Source organism: Lactuca virosa, chromosome 3 (assembly GCF_052849685.1).
Source record: "Lactuca virosa cultivar CGN04683 chromosome 3, Lactuca_virosa_CGN04683_v6, whole genome shotgun sequence".
Lineage (NCBI taxonomy): Eukaryota > Viridiplantae > Streptophyta > Magnoliopsida > Asterales > Asteraceae > Lactuca > Lactuca virosa.
In genome coordinates, this window is record NC_136428.1 from 323,940,852 (window position 1) to 323,960,839 (window position 19,988).

The 19,988-nt window shown below is 40.4% G+C and overlaps 1 long non-coding RNA gene across 1 annotated transcript; it reads left to right on the forward strand.

Annotated features, from left to right (window-relative positions):
* Positions 1-274: 274 nt before the first annotated feature.
* LOC145163065 (uncharacterized) lies at positions 275-1,416 on the forward strand. Its single transcript, XR_013739542.1, has 3 exons — positions 275-589; positions 720-867; positions 996-1,416. It is a non-coding gene; the product is annotated as an uncharacterized LOC145163065 (long non-coding RNA).
* The last annotated feature ends 18,572 nt before the right edge of the window (positions 1,417-19,988 follow it).

The window sequence follows — 19,988 nt, forward strand, 5'->3', positions numbered from 1 at the left end:
CTTTTTGGTAATTTAATTTAATGAAATAGGACCGCTTTGGTAAAGAATTTACCAAATGAGCGGCTTTTTGTGGATAAATGTATTCAAGGATTGAAGTTTGGACTGATTTTGTAAAGTATCTTTCAAATGAGGGTAGCTTTTGTGTAATTTAATATCAAGTTTGCTTTGACTTTTGACTGGGTCAAACCCATACCTGTTTCTTTTGAAGCTCCATACCCATGATCCGTTTAAAAAGGTTACGGCTCATAAGCCCTGTCTTCATTTGTTTTGATCGGGTATCGGCTATGAGACGCGAATGAAAACATTTGAACATGGAGATCACGGATCGATGGCAACTGTGAAAGAATAATCGACAGATCCAAAAGGGAGCACGAACGCTCGTCTCGCAATCGATGAAGGCCTCTAGGGTTCGATGAGGCTGAAGAAGGGGATGCGGAGGAGCAGTGGCGCTGCTCTGGGATCGGCGAATGCGAGTGAGAAGCGAGGGACGTACGGGGAGGAAATCCGGTGGTGTTTGTGATGCTCAGTGTTCGGCGGTGTCCGTTGACGGGGAAGAGGCACAGTAAGGCATCGCTCCCGACGATTGCAGGTACGTGGACGGAGGTCTGCTCCGGCAGCCTCCTGTTCTTCTTCTTCTGGTCCGGTAATCCAACAACTAGGGGGAGAGAATGGCAAAAAAAGACTTAAATTGGGAAGTGTTTGTTTTCTTTGTTTGTCAGGAAAGGAAAAACACGAAAATGGGCTGTTGGCCATTGACATAGAAGGGAGAAAGGAAGCAACAAAACAACAAGTTTGAGGGGGACAAGGGTCTCGATTTTTGACTGATCGAAGGAAGAAGAAGTTAACGGAAGCATCCATGGCTAACAGGTGATCTTCTTCTTCTTCTTATTTTGATTTGACTCCATGGAAACTAGGGTGATTTGGTTTTCCTGAAAAAAAATTATGATAATGAACGAGATATAACTCAGGGTTGTTTGGGTTTTGGTATTTGACAGGGGAATCCATGGGTGTTTGTTTCTTGTGTTCTTGACTGGGAATGAATGCAGATGTGTGTTGATGATTCAATCCCACTCTTTTTAACGAAGTAATGAGATTGAGTGTTAATCTTGGTTGAGTGTTCAGTAGATAATCTTGGTTGAGTGTTCAATAGATAGGAAGGACAAACAGATGAAATGTTTGAGTGTTTGATTCATTGACATCTATAATCCAAGAAGAAAGAAAGAGGTGGAGTGTCTTTGGCTGGTACTATCGACATGAGAGTGGTCCTTGAATGTGAATCTTCAATTCATTTGTATATCAATTCATTTGTATAAGATCTAATCTTTACAAGATTTAGTAGATTGTTAATTGATTTGTTGTACAAGATTGGATTTATAAAGATATTTGTTGTAAAATCAATTGTTTGTATTTTATTTATTTATTTCTTTTTTTTGGTAGATTAAATGTAGGGGTGTAAGTGAGCCGAGCTACTCGTGAGCTACTCGGGATCGACTCGTTAAAAGCTCGACTGGAGATCGAATTAAACGAGCTTGAGCCGAGCTCGAGCCTAAATACGAGGCTCGTTTATAAGACTCGGGCCGAGAGAGAGAGTCAAGCAAATGCCGAGCTCGAGCCTAAATACGAGTCTTATAACCCTCCTTAATCCCCTTAATTCCCTTTTTTTTTGTTTTCTACTTGGGCCGAGAGAGAGAGAAGGGAAGGAAAGGCTTGGGCCTTTTGTGCTAGAGTCCATAATATGGAGCCCAAATTAATGGTTTTTCGGCCCATTGGACCCATTGGGTAGTTTACGGCCCAAATTGCAAAAAAGAATGAGTTTTACGGCCCATTAGGGCTTATTGAATTTGTTATGGACCAACAAGGCTCATTAAGGTAAACCAATCCATTTTAGGCCCATTATGGCCCAACAAGTTAAGTTTCATGAAAGTTGGTTGAATTTCAAGCACAACATGAATTAGGGTTTACGAGTTTACAGTAGATAATGTTTACAAGAGTACAAAAGTTTCCTAGCTAGAATGCTAGTTGTGACATCATCCCCCCGTTAGAGGGAATTTCGTCCCGAAATTCTTTTTGAAGCTAGATTTGAGAATGCGAGAATAAGTGAGGGTACTTTTGCTTCATCTGGTCTTCGCGTTCCCAAGTGAATTCTGGTCTACGCTTTGCGTTCCACCGAACCTTCACTATTGGAATGCGACTTTGCTTAGTATGCTTCACCTCCCTGTCCATGATCTCGACGGGTTCCTCGATGAACAGGAGATTCTCGTTGATTTCGATTTCTTCTAGCAGAATGTCAAGGTTTCGTCGGATAAGCACTTCTTCAAATTAGAAACATGAAACACGGGGTGTACACTGCTGAGTTCGGCAGGTAGTTGCAGTCTATAAGCCACCAGACCGATTCGGGCAAGAATATCGAAGGGTCCAATGTACCATGGGTTTAGTTTTCCCCGTTTCCCAAAACGGATCACCCCTTTCCAGGGGGAGACCTTTAACAACACTCGATCCCCGACTTGAAATTCCAAGGGCTTTTGCCGCTTATCGGCGTAGCTCTTCTGTCGGTCGCGTGATGCTTGAAGTCGAGCTTTGATTTGAACTATTTTCTCTGTCGTTTCGCGTATGATTTCTGGTCCTGTTAATGCATTGCTTGGTGTCTGCCCTCTTGCCAGTTGAGTGTCGCCTACCTCTGTCCAACACAATGGTGATCTACATTTACGACCATATAATGCTTCGAAAGGAGCAACTTTGATGCTTGCGTGATAACTGTTGTTGTATGAAAACTCAATTAAAGGTAAGTGGGTATCCCTCAACCTTCCAAAGTATATCACACATGCTCGAAGCATATCCTCAAGCGTTTGAATGGTTCGCTCACTTTAACCATCAGTCTGTGGGTGGTAAGCAGTGCTCATGTCGAGTTGTGTCCCCATAGCCTTCTGTAGCGATTACCAAAAGTGTGAAGTGAACCTACTATCTCGATCTGAGATGATAGATATTGGTACTCCATGGAGTCTCACAATTTCCTTGATGTAGATTCTTGTTAGTCGCTCCATCTTGTATGTCTCCTTTATTGGCAGGAAATGGGCGGATTTTGTCAATTTGTCGACTATCACCCATATGGTATCCAATCCATCTGTTGTCTTGGGTAATTTGGTCACAAAGTCCATAGTAATCCTTTCCCATTTCCACTCGGGTATTACCGGCTGTTGTAATAGTACCGAGGGCTTTTGATACTCTACCTTCACTTTAGAACAAATGAGGCATTTGCTAACGTAAGTGGCAATCTCTGCCTTCATGTTAGGCCACCAATAACATTGCTTGACATCCAGGTACATTTTATCTGACCCTGGATGGATGGAGTATCGAGTCTTATGAGCTTCATTCATGACTACTTCTCTGAATCCTCCAAGTTCAGGGACCCAAATTTGGTTCATGAAATAATATGTTCCATCCTCCTTGACTTCGAAGTTCTTTTCCATTCCACGTAACGCGTCGCTCGTTCTGTTTTCTGTCTTCATGGCGTCGAACTGGGCTGCTTTGATTTGTGAGGACAGATGGGATTGGATGGTTATTGAAAGAGTCTTCACACGACGATTGGAGTATTCTTTCCGACTCAAGGCATCAGCTACCACGTTAGCCTTGCCTGGGTGGTACTTGATTTCGCACTTATAATCGTTTAGCAGCTCAACCCATCTTCGCTGCCTTATGTTTAACTCCTTTTGATTTAAAATGTGCTGGTGACTCTTGTGGTCGGTGAAAATGGTGCACTTGGTACCATAAAGGTAGTGCCTCCAAATTTTCAAGGCGAAGACCACAACTCCCAATTCGAGATCATGGGTGGTATAATTCACCTCATGTGTCTTTAGTTGTCGGGATGCATTAGCTATCACCTTACCATACTGCATGTGTACACAGCCTAGACCCTGATTCGAAGCATCGCAGTAAACTACGAAGTCCTCTGTTCCCTCTGGTAGTGATAGTACGGGTGCACTACAGAGAGCTCGCTTCAGAGTTCGGAAGGCAACCTCCTGCTTTTCTGTCCATTCAAATGGCACACCCTTTTGTGTAAGCATGATAAGTGGCTTGGCTGTTTTGGAGAAGTTCTGAATGAATCTCCTGTAATAGCCTGCGAGACCTAAAAATTGACGAATTTCTGTGGGTGTCACTGGGACTGCCCATCCTTCAATGGCTTTGATCTTAGAAGTGTCCACATGTATCCCTTCTTGGCTGACAACATGACCTAAAAAGTTTACGCTACGGAGCCAGAACTCACATTTAGAGAGTTTTGCGTATAACTTTTCAGTTCGTAGGGTTTCCAAGATTTGCCGGAGATGTCGGCCATGCTCCTCTTCGCTTCGAGAATAGACTAGAATATCGTCGATGAAAACGATGACAAAGTTGTCGAGGAATGGTCGGCAGACTCGATTCATCAGGTCCATGAATGCGGCAGGGGCATTCGTTAGACTGAAGGGCATTACAACGAATTCATAATGTCCATAGCGGGTTCGGAAAGAGGTTTTGGGAATATCCTCTTCCCGGACCTTGAGTTGGTGGTAGCCGGACCGTAGATCTATCTTAGAGAAGTAATTTGCTCCTTGGAGCTGGTCGAATAGATCGTCGATTCGTGGAAGTGGGTAGCGATTTTTGATAGTGAGCTTATTCAGCTCTCTATAATCGATACGCATCCTAAAGGATCCGTCCTTCTTCTTAACAAAAAGGACCGGAGCTCCCCAGGGTGAGAAGCTAGGTCGGATGAATCCTTTACTCAAGAGCACGCTGAGTTGGCTTGACAGTTCTTGCATCTCCGCAGGAGCCAAACTATAGGGTGATTTGGCAATTGGCGTAGCTCCCGGTACCCGGTCAATTCGGAACTCGACTTGTGTTTCTGGGGGTATCCCCGGAAGATCTTCGGGAAAGACGTCCGGGAAGTCGCAAGCCACTAGGATGTCTCGAATAGTAACCTCTTCCTTGGACTTATCCACTATGTGTTCCAGAAACGCCAAGTCCTTCTTTTGTAGACACGTTTGTGCCTTAATGCACGAGATAAGACGAAGGTTCGTACTGGGTTTGTCTCCGTATATAATTAGGGTTTCGTGATTAGGGAGATGAAGGCGAACAGCCTTCTCGCGACACAAAATTTCGGCATGATGCGGGCTCAACCAGTCCATGCCGATAATCACATCAAAACTCCTAATAGTTACAGGCATCAAGTTTATTTGAAAGGTATGCTGATTTAAAGTTAGGGTACATCCTACATAGATTTCCCCGGCTGATTCTGTTTTCCCATTAGCCATTTCCACCGTAAAGGTTTCATTAAGCTTTTGGGGTTGTTGTTTTAGCAAGTGTTTGAATTTATTTCTCACAAAGCTTCGCTCTGCTCCGGTATCAAACAGGATGCATGCATATGAGTGGTTAAGGAGAAACGTATCGGTGACGACAGCGGGATCCTGAACCGCTTCTCCTTGCCCCATAGTCAACACTCTTCCTGCTGCTCCTGTCGCCTGGGTGTTTGCATTGGGACAATTCCGTCTGAAATGTCCAGTCTTCCCGCACCCATAACAGGTATAACTGGCTCCATCCTTTGCGTTGTTGTTGTTGTTGTTGTTGTTGTTGTTGTTGTTGTTGGGCATCTGGTTTTGTGGAAACTGGGTCCTACAATATTTTGCTGTATGGCCCTTCCGGTTGCATCTTGTGCACATCATCTCTCTGCATTCCCCGAGGTGATGGTAGTTACATTTGTTACACTTGGGAAGATTCCCTGTGTACTGTTTCGGAGTATTCGACATGGATGAGGCTGATGATGTGGATGCGACCTGAAGACGCGTCACCTGTCGTTCTGTGGCTCGTAGTCGATCCTCCCAAATCGCTTGACGTACATGAAAGTTATGGATTACTTCTTGAGTTTCTTGTTCCGCTCTGGCCACTACGGCTCGCATCTGATTCAGTTGCTCGGCCGTGTCCTGGGCTAGGTCGCCAGTGTTCCGTAACCGCCTCACCATGACAGGGAGTGCCCGGTCGGCTGGCCCCCCATCTCTCAAATCATAAAATTCCCTGTCCATCCCATATGGGGGTCGCTACCCCTGCTGCCTGCTCCATCTCCAAATATCCACGCCCCATGGAGGAGTGGGGCCATTTGGGCCCATCCGATGAGCGGGCACCCTAATCGGGTAAGGTGGGTTGATGACTTCGGACTCTGCATCCGAATCACCATCATCGTCATCACTGGGTTCTTCCTCGGACTCCCCTTCGGGGTCTTCTTCGGCTTCTTCTTCTTCCAAACCTATCACTGGCTCAGCAGGTTCGCCCTCGACTTCTGCTTCAAGTTCCTCTTCAGACTCCTCTTCGGGGTCTTCTTCAGGTTCCTCTTCCAGCCATCCGTTATTCCCCTGGTTAGGGAAATACAGATCTCCAGAATGATGGAAGCCGGCCATACTGTCTGCGAGAGGGTATATCAATAAATCATTATTAATTCCTAAGATATTCTTAGTTGTTATAAAATTGGGTTGATGCATTCTTCTTGATTAACAATAGGGTATGCCTTGGGTTTACTGACCATCGCGATCGTTCCAGGGCATGTGATAGTTGTATTACGAAGAAATGTAGTTGATCAGGCTACATTCATCCCTAATACAACTGTGAACAGTCCTAGCTTAACCGAGATGTCAGGTTTTCCCAATCGTTTTATTCGATTTGTTATTATGTTCATTTTTCGAAGTCGCACAAATAAGAGTGTTTATTAGTATATTTTATTTGTTTTGTTCAGAGTTATTTAGTCCCTCTTTGGGTTTATAGTTGCATATCAATGTGTGGTTAGATATGCTAGTTCACTATAAACAGAGCTCTGATACCAACCTGTCACACCCCCGAACCAGACGGCATAAACATCCGAGGGCTCGCGTGACTTAAATTGAAATATCATCACAATGAATATACATGAAACATAACACATTCATCACCAAACATTACATAGTACAACTGGCATTGTTTACATAAAGTATAAGGTTTACATTACATGATTCCAAAATATAAAGTGTTTGGTGATTAGCAACTACAAAAGAAACTTTCAACAGACTGGATGCCTCCTTGTCTAACGATTACCTGAGAATACAAGTTATTTTGAAAACGGTCAACATATATAATGTTGGTGAGTTCATAAGTGTGTTTGATGTAAAGTAGTTTATGTCATTGGTAAAACCCAGAAAATCCGATATTTTCTGTATTAAAACTTTTCTTGAAAATGTTGTGATGATCCTGTAAGTATATGCGTGAATGATTTCAAAACGTGAATAAATGAGAAGTTTTTCCATTATAGTTTTTGAAAGTACAAATGAGCAAGATTGGTTTCCCCGGAACACCCGATGTTTTCCGATAAAAAGTTATGATCGTTTTGAATTATTGAATCGTTACATCGAATGAATATGATTTCCCTTGATTAATGATATCGGATTTCTACGTGAGTCGTTATAACCATGCATGATAATGACTAGTTCGTCTGTCTTGGCATTCTAATGAACACCGAAATTTGATATTAAGACTTTGTCACCCTAGACTGGCCGAGTCTAACTGTAGCGAACAGCTTAGGTGTGGGGGAGTCACCCCCGTATAGATCTATACACAAACTCTCGCTCTCCCTCCAGGAGACTTTGATTACAACTACAGACTACGACCGACACTTATTGGTGTCACCCGTTATTACTCACTCAATCCACATGAATTTTATTAACCTTGATTAATGATCTAATTTTATTTTACTTGAAGAGAAGGTAAGCCTAACAGACGAGGAGAAAAGGACTACTAGGCCCTACTAATTTTGTATGTTATTTAAGGCTGTCGAGTATACGAAAAGCGCGTTGGCCCATTTCGCATATGATTTATTTGGACCTTACTAGTAATGCTAATGGGCCACTGAGGCCCAATAGCATCTAAAAACCATTGAGGGTCCCTTAAGCATGTAATTGGGTCACACGAGGCCCAATCACATGTATTATTTATGTTGGGCCCAAAAGCCATGTTAACGAGTCACGAAGGCCCATTAAGCATGATTAGAATCTCTCAAGCCCAACCATTTGAACGTTTACTTGTTTTGTATTGTATTAATGTTGCGAGTTGTTTAATCGATATGTCGTATAAATCACGAATTTGTTTTATAACGATTTATAGATTTATAAAAATAGTTATTTTTCTATTTAAAACCCATAAGTTATAAAGTTTTGTATATTTTGACCCAATTATTATTATTGTCAACATAATTGGCCAAAAACATTAGTTTGACCTATTCAGCCCCTCATTTTACAAAGTTGGCAATTTTAGCCCTTTTTATAAAAGAAATGACATATTAGGTCCTTGAACTATTTTTCTTGACATCTTTGACCCAAACACTTATTTAAATAATGTTTTAAGCCCAAAAGTAATTTTTAGAAAGTTTCAACCCTTTAGTTAAAAGATTTGCATTTTTGTCCACCTTTTTCGCAATTTTTACACTTTTTACCCAAAATCCAAAATCTTTGCATTTTCAATCCTTTTTAACAAATAAGATCATTTTAAACCCCAGAAATAGATTTATTTACTTTTCTACCCACTGTTTTGAGAAATTTACCATTTCAGCCCCTTAAATCCATATTTTTCGCAACTTTGGGCCTATGGGCCGAAAAGCCCAAAATTTAGCCCAATAAGCCACAAATTTCATTTTTAGTCCTTTGAAAAACATAATGTTCATAGAAATTTCCATTTTAACTGTTTTGGCATTTTGAACCTTGTAAAAACCGTAAATGACAACTTTTTCCCAAACTTTTGTTTATTTGACAAAAATAGTCCAATAATGAGTTTTATATTGTAGTGTGTTATTTTAAAGCTTGTATATTAGTTTATCTTGACATGTTAAGTGATATATGGACTAGGTCACATATTTTTCCTTCTTGAACTATATATCTCGAAATATCTTTCATTTTTAGCACATATATATAACAAAAACACAAGAAATCAAACATGTCATACAAATACACATATATCTTCACATTTTACTTGCATTCTCCCCCATAAAACATATGAAAACCGAAAATAGAGGGGTATGAACTCACCTTAGGTTTGTTGCTTCGGTTTTGAAGAAAGAAAATGGAAGAGTTTGGTGCTAGAAACTTCCTTGAGTAGATCTCAAACTCAAGAAAATTTCTAAGAGTATACACACCAAAAACTTTGTGTAAAGGAAGGATCAAACAAGAGAGTGAAGTTATAAAGCTTGGATGTGTAAAGACTTACCAAAGATAATGATTTCTTATGGAAGAACCTCCTTGAAAAGCCCTAGATCTCGAATTTTTGATGAAGGAATGAAAGGTGTTCTTGAGAGAATAGTGAGTGTTTGAAAAATGAATTTGGTGTGGGTGTTGGGTGCTCTTGGCCGAAACAAGAAGAGAAGAGAGGGAGAAGAGAGAGATAGATGAAAGGATGGTTACATGGAGACATGTGAACTTGCATGGAAGTCCAACATGTAATAAGGAGGTGGCTAACCCTCCTTAATCCCCTTAATTCCTTTTTTTTTGTTTTCTACGTGGGCCGAGAGAGAGAGAGATGGGAAGGAAATGCTTGGGCCTTTTGTGCTAGAGTCCATAATATGGAGCCTAAATTAATGGTTTTTCGGCCCATTGGACCCATTGGGTAGTTTACGGCACAAATTGCATAAAAGAATGAGTTTTACGGCCCATTAGGGCTTATTGAATTTGTTATGGCCCAACAAGGCCCATTAAGGTAAACCAATCCATTTTAGGCCCATTATGACCCAAAAAGTTAAGTTTCATGAAAGTGGGTTGAATTTCAAGCACAGCATGAATTAGGGTTTACGAGTTTACAGTAGATAATGTTTACAAGAGTACAAAATTTTCCTAGCTAGAATGCTAGTTGTGACATTCAAGAAGAAGACCGACATGGATGGGAATGTTCACACTTATAAGGCACGATTGGTTGCGAAGGGCTTTACTCAAACTCCCGGAGTTGAGTATGATGAGACCTTCTCACCAGTTGCGAAGATAAAATCTATTAGGGTGATGCTGGCCATTGCTGCATTTCATGATTATGAAATATGGCAAATGGATGTCAAAACCGCTTTCCTTAATGGGAAGTTGGCTGAGGATGTTTACATGGCTCAGCCAGAGGGTTTTGTCAATGCGAAGCATCCCAATAGAGTGTGTAAGCTTGAGAAGTCCATTTATGGACTTAAGTAAGCGTCTTGCAGATAGAATCTTTGTTTTGATGAGAAAGTCAAAGAGTTTGGTTTTCTGCAAAGCGAAGATGAATCATGTGTATATGTCAAAGCCAGTGGGAGTATAGTAAGCTTCCTCGTATTGTATGTCGATGACATACTACTCATAGGAAATGACATCCGACGCTGCAGGAAGTAAAGTCCTGGCTTGGGAAGTGCTTCGCTATGAAGGACCTCGGAGAGGCTGCCTATATTTTAGGAATAAGGATAGTAAGAAGCAAGAGTAAAAGACTAATAGGACTTAGTCAGAATACTTACTTGGACAAGGTACTAAAACGTTTTAGTATGGAGAATTCCAAGAAAAGGGAGTTACCAATCCAAAGTAATGCCAAGTTAAGTAAGACTCAAAGTCCGAGTACCGAAGTCGAGATAACAGAGATGAGCCGAGTACCTTACGCTTCCGCAGTTGGCTCGATCATGTATGCTATGACTTGTACTCACCCTAATGTTGCCTTCGCCTTGAGCATGGTCAGCAGATATCAAGGGAACCCTGGCAAAGCGCATTGGACTGCAGTCAAGAACATTCTTAAGTACCTTCGGAGGACCAAGAAATGGTTTCTAGTCCTCGGTGGAAGTGATGACTTAAAGGTGCAAGGGTACAATGACGCCAGTTTTCAAACCGACAGAGACAACTACCGTTCGCAGTCGGGCTGAGTCTTTACCCTTAATGGAGGAGCAGTGACTTGGAAAAGTTCCTAGCAGGAGACCATAGCTGATTCAACGTGCGAATCAGAGTACATTGCAGCAAGCGAAGCGTCCAAGGAGGCAATATGGCTGAAGAATTTCATTGGAGACCTTGGAGTTGTGCCAGCCATACAGGAGCCTACGGAAATTTTCTGTGATAACGAATGAGCGGTTGCCTTGACCAAGGAACCGAGGGATCATGGTAGATCTCGACATATCGACAGAAAATATCACTTTATTCGACATCGGATGGAAGAAAGACTCCTCGTAGTGAAGAGGGTATCGTTGGAGGATAACCCAGCAGATCCGCTTACGAAGGGACTGAGTAGTGTTAAGCACTTGCAGCACGCTAGGAGCATCGGGCTGAAGGACGATATTAGTTTAGATTAGATAGTTTAGAAACGTGTAATAGATAAATGTAATTGACATTTGATGATTAAATAAATGGGTATTATTTATGAGTAAAGTTACTGTCTTATGTTAATTATTTACCTATTGTTTCATTTTGCATGTTTTGACTTACTGAATAATTAAAATTATTCTAACGGTCCACAGTCGTTCATATGTTGGAAGTAGGTATGAATAAAGACTGTTATGAATTGGTGTGTAGATTGTCTAAAGTGTATTAGACATAGTAAAAGTTTGCTACAACGTTCGTGAGTGCTTATGAACAAGTTTTGAGCACTGGAATAAACCCACGCTTGCTGGAATCACTTCATGGAATTTATCACGAGTGATCGCAAGACGATAATATCATATGGTCTTAAAACCTAGATATATTGTTTATTGTTTGCTAATTGGTTGTGCATTGATAATACGTAAATGCATCAGTAACTTGATGTTATAAAACACATTGTTGTGTATGACTTGATTAATGAATAGTAAATGCATATAAGTCGAAGTTTATCTGTTCCTTTCATCCTAAGAGGGTAAAAGCGATATCAGGGCCCCTCGATGATTTGGTTTGACTTATATGTCGGGCCCGGTCAGGACCGAATTGATTTGTTCGATTAAGTTCTATGTCAGACGAATCTGAGATTGAGAAACAAACTGCTGGACAATAAGTATGACTATGTTCCATGTAATTGTCCGCACGATATCTAGAACAGAGGATTATACGATCCCTTATCTGAAGGACAGGTTATTGATAAGATCAAAAGTTTTGAGAACTGCGATTGCAAATCGGATCCAGAAGTTGCATTTGCATTTATAGTTATTAGACTTATCCAAGTGGGAGACTGTTGGATTAGTTTCTAAGTCCATAACTATATTTGGTATGTACTTAACCCGGTTGTGCATGGTCATTTTGGGTTGCCTTCACCAAAGCAACTTGACTGGAGGAATAATATGGAAAGACGTGATTATGGTTTATTAAAATATTATAAGACTAATATATTAAAAGGGAAATCATATTTGTTTAATTAACATTGGTCTAGAATTAATTAAGAATTAGTTTTGTGATCAAAAGAAGTTAACTGAACTTAGGGAGCTGAACTGTAATTATGTGATAGTTACAAAGTTGGGCAAGGAATCCCTAATAAATAGGGTGGATGAATTCTAGGGATAAAGCCTTAAGAATTCATGCATGATAGGGATTCTAGAATTATCTTACGGGCTACTTGGTGGCTAAGTAACCAGATAAGGATAATGACTGAAACCCTAATTCCTAGACCTATATAAAGGACCCTTGGGCATGGGAATTTCGGTCACTTGAACCCTAGAAGTCCTAGAGCCGAAATTCTCCTCTCCCCTCTCTCTCTTGCTTCTTCCAATTGCTATTAGTGTTTTTGATTCATTAGAGGCACAACACTTGAGGTGCTAAAGTTCTCAAGGCTTCAAGATCTTCAATCAACAACAAGGTAAACATCTAGATCTGCTTTGTTATGTCAATTTCGATTATATATACACTAGATCTAGGGTTTGAAAGTCTTGGATGAATTGCATGTACAATAAAGAAGCCTAGATCCAAGCATTAGGGTTTGCATGAGCACATAGGATGTTATTTTGTGTAAAACCCATCACAAACCACGTGTCACTGATGAGGGGCTATACAATAGACAGTGGACATGGGGATACGAAGGAGAGAGGAGATGACAAGTGTTTTGCTGCTAAACCAGTTTGCGAGCAAATCAATGAGTGTGATCAGTTGATCCAAAAGGTAAACTCAATTCTTGAATCTCTTAAAGTACATGTATCTAACTATGAAACTGAACTAAATGACCTAAAATTCACCTTTTCAAGTATAAGTAATAGCATAAAACAAACTTGTCTGGCGAATTCTAACCTAGCTGATCAAATCAGCATGATATCTTCTAAGAGTGAGGAACGAAGGATATGGATTGAGAAGAAAGAGTCAGAGTTGTCTAGGTCTAGAGATGAATTAATTTATTTATAGCGAGACAATTTAACGCTTTTAAAACAAAGGAATATTTTTTGTTTAATTGCTAAACGACTTTATTCTAATATTACTCAGTTGCATTTAGATTGTGAAATTGGTAAAAAGATTCACAAAATGATCTTGCCTTTCCTTGAATTAAATGAACACGAGATTGATGCTGATTGTTACAAATGTGAATCCATCGTCTCTTCAGACGAAACTTCTGATGCTTACAGAATCGGTCTGGACAGAATTGAATCCTTTATTAAGTCCAAAGACCACAAGGACATGTTAAGAAAATTGCTTGACGAAAATGACAGATTGAAAATTAAAACTGAAACTGTACAGAAGTTCGATTCATTGAGTTCCAAATTGAGTTCAGAAAACAAAATAAAGGTTGAAAGCACATCTGAATTCGATGAGGACAATGATATGAGCGAAATCTCGAGTTTGTCAGAATCGAAACCGAATCTGCAAAAACATTGATTTCTGAAAATTCGGTTGAGTTCGCTCGTATACCTCAAAACAACCCTGAATCTTTGAAAGAAAAAGATACAGTTTTTCCAAAAGTTCACACTATCCCTAATCAAGTCTTTACCACTAAGGGATTGGACAAAAATCAAACTGTCGAATTAACGTCCATCGTCAACGAAGATAACAAAGATGGATGCGACGAGTTCTTTTGGTCTGCTCCGATAGATAATGCAGACGAAGCGAAAGGTCTATCTGAACGAACCTCATGGAGAGTGAAAGGACGATATGTGGCAGAACCACTAAACAATGGTTCCGGATTTGAAAAAGGAAGTTCAAGTGGAACAAAGGAAAGTCAAAGTTCAAGCGAAGCTTCATCAGTGAAGGAAGAAACTCCTGTAAGAAAATCAAAGCCAAAAATGAATATTCACAAATCCACCATGTAACTTGCAGAGCAAAAACATCAAAGGAATAGGAGGTATCAACGAAATCTCAATGAAAGAAAGCAGTTTTGGAAATCCCAGAATTCTGACTACGTTCGCAGGGAAAAGACCTCCAATCAAAAGGCGAAAGCTCGTTCACAAGCGAATCCAGATCAATGTTTACACTGTCACTCCTGTAGTCAACAGAAAGCTCGTTCACAAGCTCTTTCAAAGAAGCCAACTCCGAAACCCTACCCACCTGAGGCCAAGAAAGGCTCACCCAAGGACATCAAGGGAAAGGGAAAGCTCGTCTCAGATTCTGAAGCTGAAAATAAGAAATCGACTATTAATCGCAAGAGAGCTAAGAGAGAATCTATCAAAAATCAAATCAGAAAGAAACCAATAAAATCTGATTCAAAAGAAACGAAAACGAAAAGCGATAAAATCAAAGTTTTCACAATAAATAAAAAAGATGAAACCACCTTAGTTAAGCGAACTTATATGGTTGATCTTGCAATAAATTTTCCTCGTTCTGTAAAAGGCTCACCAGGACCCAAGCAACGTTGGGTTCCTAAATCTGCTTAATTTTTTGCAGGTTATATGTGACGAGCAGTTTGACAATGAATGGTACATTGATAGTGGTTGCTCACGTTACATGACTAGGAGGAAGGATGAGTTGAGAGAGTTTCGTGCCCTCAAAGATGGTGGAAGTGTAAAGTACGGAAATAACTCTTATGGAACAATCAAAGGATACGGGATGATAACGAATGGAGATTTTTCAATTCGAAAAGTGGCTTATGTGGAAGGACTGCAACACAACTTAATTAGTGTTTCACAATTAGTTGTGGGGACTGGCTTGAAAGTATCTTTTGACAATGAAGGATCTGAGGTCATAGAAAAGAAAACGAAGGAAGTTCTGTTAAAGTCGCAATGAAAAGGTGAAATGTATCCTTTAAACCTAAATCCAATTCGAGGGAAGCCTGCTATATGCTTGCTGACGAAAGCTCACTCTGATGATAGCTGGCTATGGCATATACGAATTTTGCACCTCAACTTCAATGATATCAACAAGCTCGTTCTTGGTGATCATGTGCGGGGGCTTCCTCTCTTGAAATTTGATAAGGATCATCTATGTGCAACCTGTGAGATGGGAAAGCAAAGTAGAAAAAGTCACCCAACTCTTGTAAATATGAAAATCATCGAACCTTTAGAGCGTCTACACATAAACCTTTGTGGACCTTCTGCAATCAAAAGTGTCGGTGGTAGTAAGTATATTCTTGTCATTGTTGATGACTTTTCTCGTTTCATTTGGGTGTATTTTCTTAGATAGAAATCTGAAGCAACACCAAAACTCAAGAACTTTATAAAGCAAGTAGAGCTTCAATTGCGAAAGCTGGTTCGCAACATTCGCAGTGACAATGGGCTGGAATTCAAAAACCAAGAATTCGAGGAATTTCTAGCTGGAAAGGGGGTCACTCACAACTTTTCTGCTCCCTACACTCCACAATAGAATGGTGTTGTCAAAAGACGAAAACGTTCTTTGTCTGAAGCTGCCCGAACCATGCTCAATTTCGCTTGTCTACCTCTGTACTTTTGGGCGGATGCCATCACGACTGCTTGTTTCGCCCAAAACAGTGTCACAACTAGGAATTCTGATGCTTTGTAAACACATAACAAGGTTAACATTGTAACTAGAACTTGAAAGTATGTATGGTGCTTATTCAATGACAACAAAATTTCATCAAACACTTCATACAAACATTCAAAGAATCAACAAAAGGTTGGAAACCCTAGAAATCCGGGTTTAAGTCCATTATGGACTAGGATTTCCTTATTGGGCCTAATGGACCAATAAGCTCCCAATTTGACTATTTTGGGCTTAGAACCCTTAAATGGGCCCTAATTGGACCCATTTGCATGAAACTTAGCATTTTGGGCCACAATGGATCTAAAATGGATTAGTTTACCTAAATGGGCCTTATTGGTCCATAACAAATCTAATTAGCCCTAATGGGCCATAAAACTCATTCTTTGATGCATATTGGGCCGTAAAACCTCTTAAGGGCCCAATGGGCCGAAAACCAATAATTTGGGCTTCACATTATGGGACTCAAGCACTAAAGGCCCAAATTCTTTCTCTTCTCTCTCCCTCTCGGCCCAAATAATAAAAAAAAGAAAAAAAAAAGAAAAGAGAAAAGAAGTATTATGGGAAAATTAATTAGGAAGTGCCACCTCCATATTACCTTTCATATTCCCATGCATGGACCAACATACATCCATGCACCATCATTTCACTTCTCTCTCTCCCCTCTCTTCTTACCTTCGGCCGAGAGGAGACACACACACACACATAATTCATTTCCAACTCTTTCCAAATTCCCTCAAGAACACTTTCATTCCTCCATCAAAATTTCGAGATCTAGGGCATTTCAAGGAGGTTCTTCCATAAGAAATCATTATCCTTGGTAAGTTATACTTAGATCCATGGTTTAGTTTCTTGAATCTTTTATAAATCTCCTTCTAACTCATGAAAGTTCATGATCATGCTTCTTAGAACCTATCTAAGCCAAAGTCTTCTCAAGAAGCTTTCTAGGGCCGAAAATAACACCAAACTCTTCCATTCTTTCTTCAAAACCGAAAACAACAAGCAAAGGTGAGTTCATACCCCTCTATTTTCGGTTTTCACAAGTTTTATGGGGGAGAATACAAGTAAAATGTGTAGATCTATGTGTATTTGTATGTTATGTGTGATTTCATGTGTTTATGTGGTAAATATGTGCCAAAAATGAAAGATATTTCGAGATCTATAGTTCAAGGAGGAAAAATACATGATCTAGGATGTATTACACTTAACAAGTTAAGAAAAATTATCATCTAAGGTTATAATAAGCATGTTACAACATTAAACTCATTTTTGGGCTATTTTGTCAAATAATCAAAAGTTGGGAAAAAGGTTGTCATTCACGGCTTTTATAAGGATCAAAAGGGTCAAAACAGTTAAAATAGAAGTTTTTATGAACATTATGCTCTTCAAAGGACTAAAAATGTAAATTGTAGCCTATTGGGCCAAAATTTTGGGCTTTTCGGCCCATAGGCCCAAATTTGCGAAAAAAATGGGTTTTAAGGGGCTGAAATGGTAAATTTCTCAAAACAGTGGGTAGAAAAGTAAATAAACCTATTTCAGGGGTTAAAATGACCTTATTTGTCAAAAAGGATTAAAAATGTAAATTTTTTGGATTTTGGGTCAAATTTGTAAAAGTTGTGAAAAGTTGGGATTATTAATGAAAATCTTTTACTAAAGGGGCTGAAACTGCCAAAAAGTAAACTTTGGGCTGAAAACGTCATTTAAATAAGTCTTGTGCCAAAATGTCAAGAAAAAAATAGTTTAAGGACCTAAAATGTCATTTTTTTATAAAAAGGGACTAAAAGTGTCATTTTTATTAAAGAAGGGCTGAATAGGTCAAACCAATATTTTTTAGTCAATTATTTTATTATTAAGATATTGGGTCAAAAATACCAAAATTATAACTTATGAATTTAGAATGGAAAATGTACATATATTTTCATTAATTTAAATATCGTTATAAAACAATCGACAAACTTCGTGCCTTTGCGATTTAACAATTGATCAATCAGACCTTCCGACAATTATACTATACCTAAAACAAGTAAATATTCAAATTGTTGGGCTTGAAAGATTCTAATTATGCTTATTGGGCATTCGTGACCCATTAACATGACTTTTGGGCCTAACAATAATAGTACATGTTTATTGGGCCTCCTGTGACCCAATTACATGTTTAAGGGACCCTCAATGGCAATTACATGCTGTTGGGCCTCAGTGGCCCACTAGCATTGCTAGTAAGGTCCAAATAAATCATATTGCGAAGTAGGCCAACGCGCCCTTCGTATACTCGAGAGCCTTAGATAACATACGCGATTAGTGGGACCTCGCAGTCATCTTCTCCTCGTCTGTTAGGCTTACCTTCTATTTAAGTAAACAAAAAAAATCAGGTCGTTAATCAAGGGTAATCAAATTCATTTGGATTAAGTGAGTAATAACGGGCGACACCTTTAAGTGTCGGTCTGTAACATCCCGAAATTTCAGAAGTTCAATGAATGGCCAAAAGTGTAAATAAAAGAAGGGACTCGACGAGTAGGTCTGCTTACTCGCCGAGTCGGAGCGGGATTCTGTCGCGGTTTAAGTGGCCAACTCGCCGAGTCGGCGGCTTGGACTCGACGAGTTGGTGCTGTAGAGAGAAAACCCTAATCCTGGGGGTTGTGCCCTATATAAAGAACATTATAACCCACCCTTAGCCTCTTTACTACCCTTTTGAGATCCAGAAACCCTAAAATCGAGTGAGCCTCCATTAATAGAGAGAATAGAGCTTTGGAGGAGGAAATCTTGGAAAGGGGCTTGAAGATCAAGAGGCTTGCTGCAAAGGAGTGGTGTAGATCCGGGATCTACTTCAGTTGGAACTTATATTGGAGGTAATAATCTGTTGATTGGGCTCTTTTGCATCTAGATCTTTTATCATTTGAGATTTGGGGCATTTTTGGTATGATTGAGAGCTATTTCGAGTTAGAGGCTTAGATCTGAGGTTGCTACCTCAGATCTAGGCTTGTGATGGTCCAAAATGTCATAAAGCTCCTGTCTAAGAGTTGTTGGTGAAGCCCCCTAGTCCTTAACCCTAGCCCTAGAGTGTTTTGGGCCTATATCTCCTTGGGTTAACGTAAAGTTTTCCACTTTATGTGAGGGTTAGACTGTAGAAGAGTGGATCTATGGTTTGGAGCCCCTGCATGGTTCGAAAAGCCACTGTATGGATTGAGAACTGGAGAGACTCGGCGAGTCACATGGGTGTACTCGACGAGTTGTATGAACATGTGCATGGACTCGGCGAGTTGGAAGAACAACTCGACGAGTCTGTCGAAGATTGCCTTGGACTCGACGAGTCTGTTCTTGGACTCGGCGAGTCTGGTCGCAGAACCCCAATCTCTTCTGGTTAAACCTCGAAGCAGTGAGTCGGGAGGTGACTCAGTGAGTTGAGCAGGATGGGACTCGGAGATCGTTGGACTCGACGAGTCTTGGGGTGACTCGGCGAGTTGAGTCGTGCTCTAAGAGTTTTCAGAGTATAAGGACTCGACGAGTCAACGGGTTGACTCGGCGAGTAGAGTCAGTCATGAAGTTTGACTTTGGCCTGGACTTTGACTTTGACCTTCATGGGTGTTATGGTAATTGGTTATTTATGTCAATGGTCCATTGATGGCAATAGGTGTTGGGGTTTGGAGCAGTGCTTCGGGAGTGTGCTTTCGTGGTTCGGTTCTTCGTTTCAGGTGAGTTATCCTCACTGTACTCAAGGGTCTAAGGCACCAAGGCCGGCCCTTTGAATTGTTGTTTAGAGCTTGTTATGCTTATGTGATGATATGCTTGCTAGTATCCTGGTAGATAGGATAATGATATGATGTTATGCTCTGTTAGCTTAGTATCCTGGAGGATAAGGTAGTTAAGTGATGGCAAGTTTTGTTGGATCAACACCCTGGTAGTTGGGTAGTGGTTATATTTATAGACCTGTAGTTAGTCTTGCCTTATGTACGCTGGTAGGAGGTTACCTGCGGGATATGTATGTTGAGCAGTAGCAGAAGGTATTCCATCCCGATAGGATGATAGGGCCCTAGTATGTTGGTTCTGTAGAGTGTTATGTGGTTGCCTGTTATGTGTGCATGTTTGCTAGTGTAGGGGCATTCCAACCCGATGGTTTTGGGCCAGGAGTATTCCATCTAGGTGGGATGATTG